Genomic DNA, 18,864 nt, shown 5'->3' with positions numbered 1-18,864 from the left:
GAATGTTCTTCTTCTTTTTTTTTTTTTTTTGTCTTTTTCGTTTTTATCGGTACTAGGGATCGAACTCACGACTGCCTGCTTGCAAGGCAGGCGCTTATGCCGCTGAGCTAAATCCCCAGTCCCGAAGAGAATGTTCTTGATACCTGCAGCCTTATATTGTGCTAATTGCAAGATTGCTTATAGAAAATAAATAAACTCACTAGTTTTGGGGTCACAGGTACCTTGTATTTGTTGATCCTGTTGTAGATGTTTGATTAAGTGGTACCCTTCACCAACAGAAAAACAACATAGCCAAGTGATTAGCTGCGTAGACACTGTAGCCAGATTGCTTGGATTTAGAGCTTGTACTAGTTACCAGCTGTGTGATCTTGGACAAGTCAGTTAACTGCTCATCACCTGGATTTTTCCAGTTACAAAATACAGATGGGACTAGAACTTGTCTCAAGTAATTGTCAGATTTAGTAGGTTCTTACACATGGAATATCCAGAGCAATATCTGGCATGTAGAGGTGCTTTTGTTATTAACAGTTAAGAGAAGCACTTGCCCTTGGATGGTGTGAAATTAACCATCTTGAAAAGACTAACTTTGAAATCTTTGGTACTAACAGGTGGCTGGCACTATTGGAGGTTTTTATTGTAAACATATCTACAAGTTTCAGTTAAAGTTCTAAAGTCTAACTTGCTAAATTTACTGAACATATTTAAGTAAAGGAAAAAGTTTTGAGTCCTTTCTGTACAATTCTGAAACTCCTAAAACTTTGAAATCAGAAAGCTTTTATAAATTTGAAGCAACCTGTTTGGCATTGATGACCTTATTTGGACATCTATCTTAGCTTTGTGCTCCTGCTGTAAGAGTCAGCCACGTAAACGAAAATGTGTTTGTCAGCTCACAGTTTCACATGGGGCGGAGTGGGTGCCGGATAGCTCAACTGTGTCCTCGCTTAGAGGTTCATGGACGCGGGTTTTTGTTCCTTTCTAGAGGACCAGGAGAAGAATCCACTCCCAGGCATATTTAGGTCATTGGCATGATTCAGTTCCTTCATATTACAGGGCCGTGGTTCTACTTCCTCACTGGTGTTTGGCCATGGACTGTTCTGGAGGCATCCTGGATGTCCGTCCTCCCTCTCCATGGCAGCAGTGGTCCCCAGCTACTTTGCTGGCTCTGAATCTCTCACCTCTTCTCTTTTTCCTCTTCGTTGCCCTTTCTAGATAAATCTCTCCAGTGAACTCTTCTGGTCTCACTCAGACAATCTAGAATCATTTCTTTTTAAGTCAGCTAGTTAGTGACCTTTATTCTATGTGCAGGGTTTCTTAGTGGAGAACATAGATTAATATTTGATTCAACAATCAGAAAATGGGACTTTTTTTTTTTTTTTTTTTTGGTATCGGGGATTGAACTCACAACTTTGTGCTTAACAGGCAAGCACTTAAGCCACTGAGCTAAATCCCCAGCCTGAAAATGGGAATCTTAAAAAAAAAAAAAAAAAGAAAATGGGAATCTTGGGAAATGTCTTGAAAATTTGTCTAGACTAGTGATGGCAAACCTTTTAGAAACAACTGCCCAAACTATAAAACCCACTTATTTATCACAAAATGCCAAGACTTCAGTTCAACCTGAATACTAAGGTTTTAGTTAGAAAAAAAACAACTCATACATGAATACCTTTTGTCTTAGAAGAAGAACACCATAACATGTGTGCCATAGGTTCACAACTACTGAATTAGACTCTTTGTAATCTATATTTACGTTACTTTGCATTAATATCATTTGGTACTGAAATGTCAGTGTGTTTGGTTATAGATTACTGTGTGCCATTGTGTTGGGGGCATGACTTAACATGCTATATGCACATTTCTGTCTTTCTAAAATTAAACAATTGCTCAACTTTAAAACATCTGGCTCTAAGTGCTGTTGAAAGGATTGTGGGCCTGTTATAAAAAGTTACTGGCAGGAGATATTTTTGAAATTTATATTTTTATCTTAAAATACTGTGAAGTGGTACATTTGTAGCACTCACCACTTGAGAGAAAGGATGTTAATGTGTTCTCTCTCCAGATTCAAATTTAGAAACTAAAAAGGATTTGGGAGACAGATTATTTTTTAAAGATCTAGAAGAAGGCATCAATATTATAGACAAGACGGGAAAAGGTGGAAGATAGCATTTGTAAAGCACTATACAATTCATTATCCACATGGTCACAACACGTGTGTGTGTGTTTTAGTCTTTCTAACCTATGTATATTGTTATTTTCTGCAATTTACATGTGCTGGGGTCAGGAATCGGGGACTAACTTGCTCAGGGTCATATACCTGGTCCCTATGTGGAAATGGAAGTTGAATTTCTTTCTGACTTCAGAGTCTTGCTTTTTTCATCAAAGAATGGTCACAGGCCTGGAATTTAAAGTCAGTTCTCCTGTCTTGCTTTAAAAACAAATAGTTCTTTTTAATGCAAGATTACAGATTTACAAGTGCCTTTTGAAATGCTTAAAACATTTTAAAATTTCTTACAGAACTAACTTATGATACATGGCCTATTACCAGAATTAATTTGGGTTTGGGGATATCTCTGTGGGATTAAAATGTTCCATTATTTTAGGGTCTTTTTTTAATCAGATTTTATTGGTACATTTTAGATATACATAGTGATCACATTCATCATAGAGAATTTGTACCTGTACATGATATAACTTATTTCTTTCTTTCCCTATTCCCTCCCCTCCCTTCAACTCCTACTCCCCTTACATTTGTAAAAGCTTTCTGTTTTCCTTTCTTTTTTTACTTTTCACGTCTTTCTTTTCCCCCTTCCTCTTCCCTTGCTTCCCTGCCCATTTGAACATTATTTTTAATATTTCACAATTAAGACTGTTTTTGTACATTTTTGTACCATTATTGTAGGGTAATTTTTGTTAAACCTCAGACTTAGTGTTCAATTGAATTAAAAATTACTTGCCATAAAATGTCTTCTCTTAAAATGACACAGTTTACTATTTCAGTAGCCATTATTAAATACTAGCCAGTATTAAATACTAGAACTAATCATGCATCTTTTCAGTGTAGGCACATCTTTGTAGCTTTAGTGTTATTATAAAATCATGCATTATAGATATCCAACTTGTATTCCTGCTACGGAAAATATTCTCCTGAAAAGTAAACAGCTTCCCTGCTGTTTTTTGTTTAAACTCCTCCTCAGTGTTTTGGTCTCTGTTTTCTCTGTGTAGTAAAGTGTTGACAGAAAGCAACAGTACAGAGAGATAAAAATATTCACCAATTAGAACAGCAAATCACAGTGCAGTTTTTAAGCTAAGTATTTTAGTTAGGGCATGAGAAACACAGCTGTAATAAATGCCTGAATAGGAATTTCTTTTGAGTAGTTGATAAAATTGTATTGTTTTTCATTTTATAGCTATTAGGATAAAAACCTGAAATAGGCATCAGGATTGTGTATCATTTTGAAAAAAGTGTGAAGTGAAAACTAATGATTTTATTAATATTTTCATTATGTTCTTCTTTCTTATTTTTATATCCACAAAGAAAATATCATAACATTACTTATTACGATAAATTTTTTAAAATCTTGGCTTTTCAGAACCAACCTTATGACTTAACAAAATACATTACAGCTTACATAACATGAATTTTTTTTTAACAAAAATAACTTCAAAATGAAGGTTTGAGCTGATAACTACTGATGATGGTGATTTAGGTGTTCGTCCATTCAGATTAAAACTTAGGAAAGTTTTTTTTTTTTTTTTTTTTTTTAAGCAGGCATGAGCACAATTTAGTTAATGTTGATACATGGGAAATAAAGAAATAGACAAAAAAGAAAAATCTGGGCTTTGCTTTTACCCAGTCTGGAGGAAGGTGGCTGTCATCTTGTGTTATAGACAACATTCCAGGTTAGGTACTTAGATTGTATTATCTTGAAATTGCTTCTACCTTTTGGGGCTTCAAAGAGAATGTTTATGATATCTTCCAAAAAAGGAACTTAATACTCTGCTGCATACATATTGTTCAGCATGAAGGAGCAAAAACATATGTAGAAAAATTACATAGAAGATTTTGGCCTAGATGGCATGACAGGTGTAGTAGAAGCTTAGAAGGCTGATGCTTAAGAATAAGTAATTCCCTTTTTGGAGATCTACAGCACAAGTCTTTTTAGAGAAGGGACCTAAGCTTCATCATTTCATAGGCTTGTGTAGTGTGTGTGCTCCACAGTGGGAGACTGACATTTGAGATTTAAGACTAGAATGGATGTGTGATGCATTATGAGATGCCACTTCTAAGTGTTATGTGGTTAAGGGAAAGGGATATGTCATGCAGCTCAGTAGTAGAGTATGTTTATGTGCACGGGAACTGGTTCAATCCACAGCACCAAAACAAAATAAAACTTTGTTTTTAAGAGCAAGCTTATAATACTGAAGACAGTGGTCATTTCTCTCATGATATAGTGGCCAAAGAGTGTCTATAATGCTGTTATGTAGAGGGGAGTTCTGTAGGGTCCAACCCTTGGGTAACAACTAGCAAGGTGAAACATGGACGAATGGCCCCTTCATTGTTTCTGTGTGTTTATAGCAAAGTGAAAATTATGCCAGAGAAGAAACTCCAAAAGCCCAGGATTGGGTTGCAGCTTTGTAACCGAACTAATTCTGGAACCTGGCCAGCCTGTATAATCTCTCCAGAGGTTCATTTTCTTGATTTTAAAATGGCAAATGTACTTGTTCTGCTCAACCTGGCAGAGTTTTCATGAAAAGCTAATGTTATCAGCTTTGCTAAGTAGTCACATATATTGTGTATCACTTGCAAATGACAAAAAATCTAACTTTATGAAGGAAAGGATTTATTGACTCATCTGAATGACATCCGAAGCTGTCCTGATTTTCAGTTCGCAGTTTTCTATGACTCTCCAACTCTTAGCTATTTGCAGCTTTTGACTCAATTTACCTTCCAGACTGGCCCAGCGGGAAAGAAGCCTGCTGCCCATAGCCTCAGTGAGTGTCACTGGGCCAGTTTCCTTGCAATTGCAGCAGGCATCCCTGCACTAACTAGGTGCTCTAATCCAGAAAGATCCTGTAGGCCTCAGGTCTAGACAGCCTGGGATTGGGTATGGCATCCGTCCCTCTCTAACCTCAGGAGCTGGATGTGGGTAGGGAGGCTTACCAGAGAGCCCCAGGGCATGATTTACATACATCAGAGAACAGTGGGCTACCAGCTGAACTGACCACTGGTCAGCAGGTGTTTATTTTTTTCCTCTGTGAAGAAAATATTTAGTGCTTTAAAAGGAAAGTAAAAAAATGGATGGTGTTCGTAACACTCAAGAGAAGTGCCAGATTTGAAAGGGGGATTTTATTTAATCAACTAGGAAAAACAAAAGAAAAATTTATCAAAGACAGAGAAGTGCAATGTTGTGGGTTGAGGCAGGATTTTTTCCTGTAAGCCGTCTGGAGGAGAATCATCATAGCTGGTGGTATTGAACTCCACCCAATCAGATAACCATTTCTGAGACTGTTTTCATTTCTTTCTTGGCCTAATCTGAGATATAATTCATTTTTAAGGAGTTTGGGTTTAGGCCAATGGAACAGGATTAGTAAAACTTCATTGCAGATAGAATAAGGGAATGTAATTTGTAAAGCATTGGAACTATCAACTCTTTGTGAGAAATGTACACATTATTGTCCAAACAGTAGTTCCACTGATTGTGAAAGTGATTCTCCTTTGCAGTGGCTACTGTGGGGCCACAATGAAAAGAGCTGAGCCCAGCATGGTGGTGCACCCTTGTCATCTCAGCTACTCAGGAGGCTGAGGCAGGAGGTTCATGAATTGGCTAGCCTGGACATTTAGTGAGACACTCTCAAAATAAAATTTTAAAAAGGTCTGAAGATGTAGCTCATTATTAGTAGGACACTTGCCTAGCATGCATAATGGCCTGAGTTCAATCCCCAGTACCGAAAAAAAATTTTATTTGAGAAAGGCAAGGCAGCTGTAGAGGACATTCTATTGTTACCCTTGGGGAGAACAGGGAGTCTCAGGAGACTTGGAAAAAACAAGTGTTAAAGAGACTTAGAAAGACAGAAAGTTAAACAGCTGTACACAGGAAAAAGTTGGCAATTTAAAATTCTTTGCTTATTCCACAAACTTGATAGTCATCATCTCAGATACACCTTATGATGATTCTGCTTTCCAAGTGGGGAAAGGTGAGCTTGGAGGAGTCAGTAACCACTGTGGGCTGTGCACGGGCCCTGCAGAAGTGGGGCCTCCATGGGGAGGCGAGGGGATGGTGGCACTGGTGGCCCAGCTGCCTGTCATAACTCAGGTGTCCCATAGGACTTCTTGGAAGTTAGAATCAACTCTCAAATTTGATATGTTCTGAAAATTGCATTGTTCCAAAAGACAGTGTCATATGCCAGAATTAACAAGACATTGTGAAATATTTGGCTGCTTCAAATTTGGAAACTAAAGAGCAGGCAGATTATAGTCTCCCTTGGGTTGGGGATTTAGCTCAGTGGCGCAGTGCCTACCTGGCAAGTGTGAGGTCCTGAGTTTGATTCCTGGTACAATAAATAAATGATTAGAATCTCCCAATGGTGGGAAATTCTATTCTTTAAGTAAGTAATACTCTTTTTATTTTATTTTAAAGAGAAAAAAAGCAATAAAAACAAAGATACAGAATTTAAAAACAAGATACTAGGAAATTGGTAACAGTTAATATATTACATATTGTTATCTTTAAAGTAGTTGCTTAGATTACAAGATGTAGGCATACAAGATTGATCAAAAATAAAAGCACAAGTCATTTTTTAATGAACTAAGAGAAACCAGTAGTATAATTATCTTAGCTATCTTTTATATACACTATTTTATATATATATATAGATTTTTTTTTTCCTTTTCCCTTCTTTTATCCTTTCACCCATCCCAGTTGTTCAGTTTGACTTTTAGCTTTACCACCCCTTTCCTGGGTGGCCTTGTGCAGGTTTATTAATTTCCCTGTTCCTTGATTAGTGGTTACGAGTTTCAAATGCATCTGTCTGTACAGAAATGTGCTCAGAACAGTACCTGGCCTGGTAACTAGTAAGCGCTACAGTCACTTGAAAAATTAGAACTTTGTGAATCTTCCTTACCTTGTTTTACAGCTTAAGGAATGTTCTTTTGCCCTGAATCACACTGGATAAGGTCACCCACTATCAATTCAGTACACAGAACCTCAAAGGTTATAGGCTAACTCCAACCACATGTAGGGACTTTACTGCCCTAATCCTAATCAGTCCAAAAGATGTTAATGGATGTTCTGACCAAATAAACATAATCTGTGAACAAGAAAACTTGAGAAGTGCCGAGTTAGTTAAGTTTCTCTACCTTGGCAATTCTCAGAGCTAAGATTCAAGCTGAGTGTTTTGGAGCAGAGTTTATACTCTTACCCAGTACATGTTCTGCTTCTCAAATTAATAGTTCAGGTGCTTTTAAAAACTTGAAATGATTTTGTTTTTCAGCAAATGTTTTTCTTACTTTTTAAGTGGGAGGAGAGGCATTGTTTCTTACTTTTTAGAGCTGTGCCAGAGTAGGTTGACTTTTAGATCATGTAGCACTGAGTATGGACATTTTACATTACATTACTTTAAAACTGATGGTGCCCTCTGCCCATCCTTTCCTTTATATTAAATTCGTAAGTTGTAGAAGTAGATTCCCTGCGCAGCTGCCAGGGTGATGTGGTAACTCGTTTCACCCTCAGGGCAAGGAATCAGCTTGTTCTGGGCAAACCTCAGAGCAGAAGACAGCACTGTGGGCTCCTTTGGATGGGTTGTTGTCATGTTCAGTGAATCATCATTAACCAGGATTTATGGTGCTGGGACACTGAAGGGTAGGCTTGGAGTGAAGGACAGTGTGAGAGGACCCAGAAAGGTGGTCCGTGACCAGCGTGAAGGCCTTGGAGGAAAGAGTGGTGGGAAGGGATCAGCTCCTGAGGCTGCTGACACGTGTGCAGTGCAGGCTGGCCCTGGTGTCAGGTCCGGGGACGAGGGAGCGTCCTGGCTGTTGCAGAGGTGAGGACGTGTCCGGTGAGCAGGAGGTGGGTTCTGGAGCCTATAGTCTTTTTTTTTTTTCTTTAATTTTCCTTATTTTATTATGTTTTTATTTTGAAGAGACTAAAACCAAAAGGAATAAAACAGAATAGAGCCAATCAAAACAAAACAATGAATGTGATACAAGACTTCAAAACAAGAAAAAAGATACCTCTTGTTATCTTCAAAATAACTGCCATACCATCAGGAATAATAAAATCAAACAAAACAGAACTGAATGAAACCAATCAAAACAGAACAATGAAAACAATACAGGACTTCAAAACAGGACAGTAGGAATACAACAGTGGCTACCATAATGATTCTTGTTATCTTCAAAGTAGCTGCTTATACCATCAGACATAATAAAATCAAACAAACCAAAATAGAATAAAATCAATCAAAAGAAAACAAGTAAAGCAATATAGAGCTTCGAAATAGGGTAATAGGAAATCAGTAATGGCTACCATAATACATTTTGTTATTTTGAAATAGCTGACCATGCCTCAAATAGAATAAAGTCAAACAAAATAAAACAGTAAACCGAACAGTGGAAACAATACAGGGTTTTAAAACAGGATAGATTAAAACATAATAGATTAACGGTGGCACTGCCTTCCCTTTTTAGACGTGTCTTCCTCTTTCACGATATCTACTGTGCATTTTGGATTCACTAATTCCTTCAGTTTTTTATACTAGGGAGACAACATGATGTTTACCCACATGATTCAACCATTTCACCCATGAGCATGATTTCAAGTTGTGTCCATTTACCTACAAGAGCCTTGAGGTTCGTTCTTTATAGCTGAGTATCATTCCATTGTATAAAAATGCCCTATCTTTCTTATCCATTCTGTAGTTGATGGGCAAGCTACCTCTGCTTTTTTTTCTGGTTCCGTCACATAGAGCATTGTTCTCTCTCCTTTGACCTTTAGTTCATGAACTCCCTTTCAGGTTAAATGTGTTTCTTGTATGAAACACATTGATGGATCCTGTTTCCCGGTCCGCTCTGCCTGTGTTCTTTTTTATTGGTGAATTGAGGCCAGCTACATTAATGATTATGGCCAACATGCACTGCCTCATCTCTGCCATGATATTTTCCTGCTGTTGGCTGCCTACTTTTCCCCTCCATTCATTTGTCTACCCTGGTTGGTGATCCCCTCTGCCACTGTTCTTGAAACCATGGTCTTTTTTTAAAATCTCTCTTTAGAATGTCCTTCAGTAGTCTTTGTGGGGTTGGTTTGGTGTCATGAATTCCTGCACTTGTTCTTTGCCGTGAAAATATCTGTTTCTCCATTAATTTTGAAAGATAGTTAATTTTTAGGAGATCTTTCCTTTCGTGATTGCAAGCTACACCCCTGTCTTCAACATCTGAAAGTCTTTCAGTTTCTTTCAAGCGGTTTTGCCAGCTTTCAGTAATTTCCTGAATATCTCTTTGAATCTGTTTCATGCATTCTACATCTGTCTTATATTGTTCATTCAGTTTCCTTCCTTTTCCTATGCTGTTCTATTTTTTTAAATCTGTGTCTTTAGAGGTGCTTATCAATTCTTTCATTATATTTTTTATTCCTTCTTTTACCTGAGATAGTATTTCTGATCTAATTTCTTTTATAGCCTCATGAAGTTGTCTCTTTACTTTAGCTGCCATCACTTCAGAAACGGTAGGTGTGCAGCTCCTGATCTCTTTCAAGTTTTCATCTCCTGGACTTGCTCTGCTTGGGTTGAAGGGCAGAGACTGCCCTTTCCTTCTTTGTCTTGGCATTTTCCTGGGTTCTTCCAAACAAGTGGGTAGTGGGGTCTCAGGCACTTCCTGCATTGGCTGCAATTTCTCTGAAGCCTGTTTGGTTCTCCTGGCTACAAGTATCCAATGATGGCCACTGGCTGTGCCAGTACAGGGCTGGCTACTGTTTTCCCAACCTGTGCTGACTTCCTGGGGCAGAAAGCATCCCTGATGGTGGCTGGAGTAATGCAGGGTCAGAGCCAGCTGTTGTATCCCAGACCTGAGCTGGTTACTGGAGGGAAGTGTCCCTGACAGTGGCTGGAGTGCGTGTTGGGGCAGGGCTAGGTGATCTTAACGTTGTCACTATTACTGTCATAGCGGCTAACTTTCAGCAGTGTGAGCTTTATGGCAGTAGAAAGGTACTCTTTTTGCACCTTGCTTGTCCTTGTGAAGGTTTGTATCATTTATTGACAGGTTCAGATCTTGATTCCGTGGTGGGTGGATGTGAGCTTATACAGGTTGGTCACTGTGACCGAAGGCACTGGGCAGACATTAAATGTGTCAGCTAATGTTATCTTTACTTGGAGATTTATTCAGATGATACAGGGCGCGTCCACCACTGGATCTAGGTTTTATTAGGTCTCAATTAAGGGCCTTTGTAAAGCAGAAAAATGCAAAATTACAAATGCAAAGTTACGTATAGATGTGAAAGTTTATATCAAATTACAAAATATTACAAAAAGCTGATAAATATAACAAAGACTCCAGAAGTATAATAGTTTAAAAATTAATGAATTTCTTGACACACAATAATTTTTTATATTGATGTACATTTTGTGATTTCATACTCCTAATGATCTTAGTGTAACAGGATATGGAGATAGCTCATTCTTCCTAGGAGTGTGATTGTTTTAAATTTATTTTCAATTATTGACAGTTTAGACAGCTCTTCATATTGTTGTGTCTTGTCACTTTGTAGATTTTTTGTTGCATTTGGTAAAGCCTCTATGATGAGCTGTAAGATTTTATGACATTTCAGATTTTGAGGGGATACTTTAAATGAGTTGTCATCTGTATCCTCACTTGGTAGTATACTGTAAATTTTGTATTGTCTTTACTGATGTCAGTTTCATGCTAAATCAGTAAAAAATATATGTCCTTTTCCAATATGTTCACATGATTTAAGTTCTCTTCATAATTAGATTGTTAAAAACTCACAAGACTACTTATTGTCTTTTGTTTTCTTCTTAGTTCATTGCTTCATTTTTGATACTAAGTTACCTTCCCATTGTTCAGGCACAATACAAAGGTTTATTTTGTAGAAGTTTTAGTCCATAATCAGCTGTTCTATGGCAGGGTGGCATGGCAGAGGAGAGAGAGCTCATGCCATGGCAGTGAGAAGGAGGCAGGACACAGACCATTCTAAATCATACCCACACGACCACCTGCTCCCACCAGGCTTTACCTCCCACCTGTACCCCATCAGTGGACTAATCCAGTGCCATACATCTGTGATCCAGTCACCTCCCAAGAGCCCCGCCTGTGAGACTTTTGGGGTCACATCTAGATACTGTTAGACCGGTGTCACGAGGAAGTCTCTTCTCAGTTTGATCTCGCTAGGGCCTCCAAAATGTTAGACCAGCCGCAGGGAAAGAGACCCCAAGGACTTAACTCTTGGTGAGGAAAAAAAGTTTATTTCCATGCGCATGGGGTCCCTCAGGCAAACGTGTGCGGAGGGGCCCCGAGGGGAATCTGTGCAGGGTTTTTAAAGGTACAAGCAGGAGGCAAGCAAGTTTACAGAAGCAAATCGCATTGGTTAATTTTGAACGGCGCAGGACTTGGCTAACGCTGATTTGAGGGTCTGGGGCTGAGTAACCATGGAGACCGAGGGTCTTGGGTTGACCTTAGAGTGCCAGGTGCCCCCTGGTCCTGTTTATGCAGTACATTCTTTTGCTTATCTCTATCTTTACAGAGAACAGAACATCTAGTGGTTAATGACTAGCAGAGACATTCCTTTCTGCCCTGCTCTGATTATCTCCTGGGAAAGGTTTAGGGAGTGAAACATTCCTTATAGCTCTGTTCTATAGCTGGGGGGGGGGGTTACATTACAAACGGGGAGTCGATTCTCTCATTACAATAGGTATAATCAGAAAAAAAAATTTGTATTATTTGCTTTTTGATGTCAAAATAATTTGTTATTTAGCGTGACTTTTGTTATTTTTGTTCAATTCTATTATTTTTACCTGAACTTTCTTTTAGTTTTTTTAACTGATTGAAAAATGACAAAAGAAAATTCCTTTGTGCATATCCAAATCAGCTGTCATAACTTTAGCTGGTTTTCTTGAAATGTCTTTCCAAGTTATAGTTAAAATGGTGTGTTCAAGTTTTATAAAATATGCCATTCTCATCAAACAACAAGAGTGCGATGCATTTAAATGAAGTGTATTTCTGACAGAAGAACACTTGGAATTTTTGACTAGGCATCAATGATAATGGATGCCTCTGTTATTATTTTACACCTCTGATGGTTGCAAAAATTTCCCACAAACTTGTTTTTATTTCAGACCTTTTGTTTCTGTGCTCCATATCCTTCAGTGTCAGGCATCATGGCACACATCACTATGGCGACAGAGTCCGGCTCTGCACTTTCTTGTGCTGGTAGCTGAGTTGGCAGTGGTCAGGAGCTGTGTACCTGGATGTGATTCCTACACTGCTCAGAGCAGCAGTTATAACTGCTGTACAAAAGTGATAGGGACCATGGGAGGACTTCTCTAAGTGTGCTTCTTTGTCTGAATGCTGGAAATGCCTACAGTGCGTCCAGCTCACTGTAGTTGAATATATTTCTTTTGCATATGTAAGCCAAATAGGGCCACATGAATGTGTTGCTAGGGTGTCTCAGGATATGGAAGGGAGTTGGGTTTGAAAGGGGTTCTGAGATTCCTTGTAAACCTACTTCTGGCTGAGCTTCACTCTGTAATGTTTTCTTTAGCTTCTGTCCAGATTTCCTTTGTCTTTGCTTTTCTGTAATTGAATACGATGGCCTAGGTGCCAGCATGTTGATATTTATCCTTGCTGGCATTCTGAGTTTCCTGGGTCACTGATTTGGTGTTTGTTATGGTCATGTTTAGATGTCTCCTCAAACTGTCATGTCCTGAGGGTCAGGCTTTTTGGAGGTATTGAATCTAGTGTTTGTGACTGGTTCATTGTTTAGGGCTGGGATTGGGACTTTGAGTGCTGTACCTGCCCTAGGGCAGGGAGCCTGCAGACAGTAAAAGGGATAGAAAAGAGACTTGCTCCTTACTTTGCTCTTGGTGCTTTTGCTGTTTTCCATAAACAGTGGAACTGTTACCCTCTGCCATGTTGTAGACTGAACCTTCCAAAAACTGTGAGCTAAATAAACCTTTCCTCTCTCAAATATTTTGTCTCAGTGACAAGAGAAGTAACTTAGTCAACGGCTGTGAAGCATACTTAGCCATTACTGTTTCTAGTATTTCTGCTCCATTCTCTCTTTTTTGCTTTTCTTGTGTTCCAGTTATATGTATGATACCTTTGGAAATTGTCCTGTAGTCCATGGTATTTTATTCTGGTATTTTTCATTATTTTCATCTTTGTGTCTTAGTCTGGGAAATTTCCACTGAATGTTTTTCTCTCCTTGGTTGTGTCCAGCCTACTGAGGAGCTATGAAAGGATTCTTCATTTGAGGTGTTCTTGATTCATAACATATCCTGTTGATTTTTTCTGGGAATTTTCATCAGTTCTTGGCATGCTCTCTCGTTTTTTTCATTACACCCTCTTCATTATAGTCATTTAAATTCTCTGATCATTTCTGGATCTATGCGCCCATATATCTTAGTCTGATTTGTGAAGCTTGCTTTCTGTCTTTACATGTTTTTTTTTTTTTTTTTTTGTGCTTTTTAATCACTTTTTTTCTTTGAGAGCCCCAGCACGATGTATGAGATAATAGAAATAATAGAAATGAAAATAAACAGGCCTGGCAATGTGTGGCTGGGTGTAATCTGGCCAACAGTGGTGACACTGCTTTGCTTTATGTTTGCTTGTGGTGCTGGGGTGGAGCCCGAGGCCTACCCCGCTGAGCATTGTCTCTCAGCTATGTTGCCCATCCAGTTGTGTTGTTTTACCGATGGCTATGGATATGCCAGAGGGATTCAGTGTTCCATTAATGTTCTGTGTTTGTTTCCCATGCTGTCTTTGTGAAAACCTAATAACTTCTTCAGTAAAGAGTATGATATGCAGCCCTGGCTGCTCTGACTCACAGCTTTGTCCCGGAGACCTAGCAAGTAGGTAGGTATGTGGGGTGAGAAGTATCTTGCCATCTTGTGGTTAAGTCTCCGTCCTTCACGTTTCCAGAACCTTCTGAAAGCTAAGTGGCGATGAGTGATTTTCCACTGATGTGACTCTACATGTTCATACGGAAAGTGGAGGTATACAGTGTTTCATATTCATGTTTTAGCTTTATTAGCATGGAAGGTAGAAAAGGATGAAAACTTGCTGTGATTCTTTAACAAACACATGAATTATAAATACTCAAATCATATTCATAGGATAAATATGTATTAACTATCTGAATACCACTTATTTTAGTATTCATATAATATTTTTCTTAAAATTGATGAGTTTTTAAGATCGTAAATACTCTTTTTTTTTTTTTTTTTTTTTCTTTCTGAGACAGGGTCTCGTTATATGTTCCAAAACTGGCCTTCAACTCACTGGGGAGCCCGGGTTGTCCTCAAACTCATGGTACTCTCCCCGTCTCAGCCTCCTGAGTGGTGGGATCACTGGCATGTACTACCACACCTGGCTAAGATCTTAGGTACTCTTGTATTCTCCTTCTAAGCAGTAATAACATCCATAAGATCATAGATTTAGTACATAATTTTTCCTTGCATGTTGACATGGTTCGCTAAATGGTGGAATAAAAGGTTTCTAAAACCATCCTGTTCTTATAGTGGTCTGTGCACCCCCGAGGGAAAACTAGCTATTATAACTAACTATAATATTGCTTTTTTTAGTTCTCTTGAAAATGAGCTGCTTAAACAAGAACATATTTCCCCAAGTAGGACAGGAATAAGCTCAGTGTCTTTCCATCTGCACAGGGGCAGCTTTGCCCAACTTCCCTTCACGTACCTTTTCACAGGAATGTATCATTGCACTGTTCTTAAAACCAAGTCAGCCGATGAAGTTTTCCTGGCAGGAGCATTATCAAGAAGGCAGACACTACAGGGAGTTCTCTACGAATTCACCACATCTAACTGAGACGGGCAGGAGATAAACAGGCCTTTAAATGCTGGTGGAGGGGGCATTTACAGAGTGGTTTTTCTAGATGAGCCGTGGCCCGGGGTCCCCAGATGCTGGTCTCAGACTGCTGTAGCAGTGTCACTTGGCACAAGGGTCCCTAAGCCACCCTCCCTTTGGAAATTCAGAGTGGGCCTTGTGGGGAGGACTGGGGCTGTGCAGTTCTGACGTAGAGCCACAGCTGTGCCTCTTACGGGCCCCTCAGTACTCGCTGAGCTAGGGTAGAACCTTTTTAAGAATTTAACACGGTGACTCCTTTTTCCTTCACGCTGTAAATGAAGTAACAAGCATGTTTGTTTGTTTTTCAGAACAGGGTCTCACTGTGTAGTCCAGGCTGGCCTCAAACTTGTAATCCTCTTGCCTCAGCCACCCAACTGCTGGCATTAGAGCTGTATACCACTATATCTGGTTGTAGCAAGGATCTAATGAAAAACACACAAATGGGGCTGGGGGTTTAGCTCAGCGGCATAAGCGCCTGCCTTGAAAGCAGGCAGTCGTGAGTTCGATCCCTGGTACCAATAAAAAGGAAAAAGACAAAAAAAAAAAAAAAAAATCAGCAGAAACATTAGAAGGGACAGAAATGGATTATAGGTACTGAGTGTAGAAAAAGACATAAAAACAGCTTTAAACACCATCTCACAAGGCCTTAGGGTTAAAGTTAGGTGATTGCTTTGAACCCTAATATGTATTACCTGTGTATTGGGAGGCACTTAATAAGCATTAATTAACCGTGGAGTAAATTTTAGTAGCTTTTGCAGGACAGAAGTAGAGCGGTAAAATGCCGGCACACTTTTCTGGTGTCTTGCCATACCCCAGCAAAATAAAGTCACTGTGGATTCTGCCCCCCTTGTGTCACCAGGCTGCCTCAGCCATTCCCATGCTCTCCAGCACACATTTGGAATCAGTCATCACCCGCTTGCATAGCTGTGAGCATTTGGTTTCCAGAGAGTGGTTCAGAAGAGCTAAGTAGTAAGAGGAATACGGTTAGAGCAAAGGACAAAAAAAGCCACAAGGATGAAGGAGATGGAAGCAGACCTCCTCCAGTCATCCACTTCATCTTAGAACCAGGAAGTGTGCAGAGCGGGAGCTCAACGTCAGGCAGCGTGGGTTTATGTTCGTGCACCTCGCAGCCGCAAGTGACGTGGTGCATGTTTAATACCTGCGTGTTTTGCTTTTTTTTTTTTTTTTAATCGGTGCCAGGGATCGAACTCATGACCACGCGCTTATGCCGCTGAGCTAAATCCCCAGCCCCGTGTTTTGCTTTTTATTGCTAGTCTGAGTAGTTTTATTGCTATTCTATTTTGGAGTAGTATAATTTGTAGAGACAAAGTAGAGGCATTTAATGTGTTTCCTCTTTGAGTTTTAATTTTTTTTTTATCAACGTTATGTATGTACCTTTTAAAATGAATTAAATAGCAGTATACGTTGTCTTCCCAAGAAGCAACTGTTTGTTTCTTTCCTTTTTTACATTTCCTCATCCTAATAAATAGAAGGAAAAGTAGACCTACCAAATTATTCTCTAATTACCGTCATCTTAATTGGCTGGGATGATGATTAGAAGTTGTGGGTCCCATGAGCTAGGCCAGACCTAATGAGTGAGCTTGCTGTGACTGCTGTGTGTAAAAAGACTCCAAGTGACCCTACACAAACCAAAGTTTAAAAATCTCTTTCCCAGCGCTGCTTGACTTTTTTCCAGGAAAAGTAACGTTTTCTAACTTTCTGTCTTTTTATTCTTTATTGTGGGTTAAAGTCCTACTGAACAAAAATTATGATTTTCAAAAATAGCCATACAAACGGCTCAATAGTAAGTTTATTCTGCTGGAACATATGAAAGGCTTTATGCTGAGAAACCAAGGTCTGGGCCCTAGAAGTTCTTATTGTTACTGGAGTGTTGCTTCAATGTCCTTTGGTAGACTGACTTAAAAATTATGAGTTAATTTCAAAAGGATTATAATTAGGTATTTAAATTAGTTTGTTAAACTGTATCTATTTTTTCTTGTGTGAAAGTTCATATTCCTAAAAAGTAACGTACACTTCCTGCAGTTATAAAATTGCTGAATGATAATTTGAGATGACTTTGCATCTCCGTTGGGTTCAGAGTATTTTCCACAAGAATCAATAGTCAAACTACTATCTTGAAGTCATTTATTTTGTTATTGCAGGACTGAGAATGAAATCCAGGGCCCTTTCATTTGCTAGAGAAATGCTTTATTAATGAGCTATATCATTTTCCCAGCCCTCTGAAATGATCTGAAATATGTTTTTCATCCTTTATTTATATTACCAATTTGTTGTATTAAGTTTATTTCATTTTGTTTTCAAATAAGGCTGATATTTTTCTTTTTAATGATTGAAATATGTAAGAAGTATACATACTTTAAACTATATAAAATACAGAGAGTATATTCAGAGTGTATTTGTTTCTCCCCTCCTAGCTACCACCTTTTCCCCTTACAGGTAATCATTTTTAATAATTTATGCCTTTTCTGTGCATTGTTTCTTTGTACAGATGCACACATAGGTATGTATTGGTCTTGTTTTTCTCTCTTTTTTTTCCAAAAAACCCAAATATTTATTTGCGACATTCGGTGACAATAAGGCACACTGTTCAGAAGGAAAGCAGACTTTGCAAAGAAAGGTTTTTCCAGTGAGACTCACTCTTGAAGATTCCTGAAGGTGTGTTCACTTCCTGTTTACTTGTATGAGGTACACACAGTTGGGCCATGAAAATCCCAGGAAGAAAAATATATCTTAAATAGTTTCTTAGCTGTGGATATTGGTTCCTGGGCAATAAATATCTCAGTTTTTTACTTAGTAATCTATAGGAAGAAAATTGCATAATTAATTTTCAAGAGAGAATTGAATAGAATAATGTTTACTTAAAGCTTTGGACAAAAGTAGTATCTGTATAGTTTTTTTCAATAGGTAGTTTATTAGCTCTTTTGTTTAAAAAATATAAAATAGTTTGGATTTAGTTATAATGTTTAAATATATGCTGGGCATGGTGGCACAGTCTGCAATCCTAGCATTCAGGAGGCTGAGGCAGAAGGATTTCCATGAGTTTGAGGCCAGCCTAGGTTACATAAATGAGTTCAAGGCCAATCTGCTCTACTGATCTTGATATCAGGGACCTGGCCATGATCCCCAATCTTCCAAATGATTGTATGGCAAACACTTAAATAAATGAGATAGGTAATATGATTTTTAGGGCTCCAAGAAGATCAAAACCCTCTAGCAGAGTTCGAGATTCTAGGGGCTGAGACACAGAGCTCTGGGCCGCCCCTGTTTAGTAAAGTCTTCAAAAAAAGGAGATGAGGTACTGAGGAAAGGGGAAGGTATAAGCGGGACATGGAGTCACCTCAATGATTTCTGCAAGTAGTACTCTATGCTAATTTAAAAGAACTGTCTTGTCTCCTTGATAACATTTGTGCTAGGAAATAGCAGGATTGAGATGCCTTGTGGCGGCAGTCTCTGTCTTGTTAATTAGTGTTGGAGCCAGATGTTAGCTGTGGCCTTATCTTGCCCTTTGAGGTGTCTTTGTGTTCTCTTTGGTCAGCCATCCCCTGGCCATGCAGCAACCCTGAACATGTGTTCACATTGTAGCTTCAGTGGCTCCTAACAGTAAGATGCTGCCTCAATCCCCACCCCCATTTAAATATACTTCTCTCGTGATATTTGCTGTTATATATCATGCTTAGTGATCATTTTCTGAAATCTATAAAAATATATGAACTACTAAATTGAAAAATAAAATTAACTTTGAAAGTGTCTCAGGT

General features: G+C 38.8%; 1 protein-coding gene across 30 annotated transcripts in view; it reads left to right on the top strand.

The window, feature by feature from the left end:
- Adam22 (ADAM metallopeptidase domain 22) overlaps positions 1-18,864 on the top strand; it is a 237,521-nt gene that overhangs the window by 63,910 nt on the left and 154,747 nt on the right. The gene's annotated exons all lie outside the window — the stretch shown is intronic.

Source organism: Cavia porcellus, unplaced genomic scaffold, assembly GCF_034190915.1.
Source record: "Cavia porcellus strain 051 isolate PalLab524CR breed Dunkin Hartley unplaced genomic scaffold, mCavPor4.1 scaffold_2, whole genome shotgun sequence".
NCBI classification, from domain to species: domain Eukaryota; kingdom Metazoa; phylum Chordata; class Mammalia; order Rodentia; family Caviidae; genus Cavia; species Cavia porcellus.
This window is presented reverse-complemented; position numbering and strand designations above follow the sequence as displayed.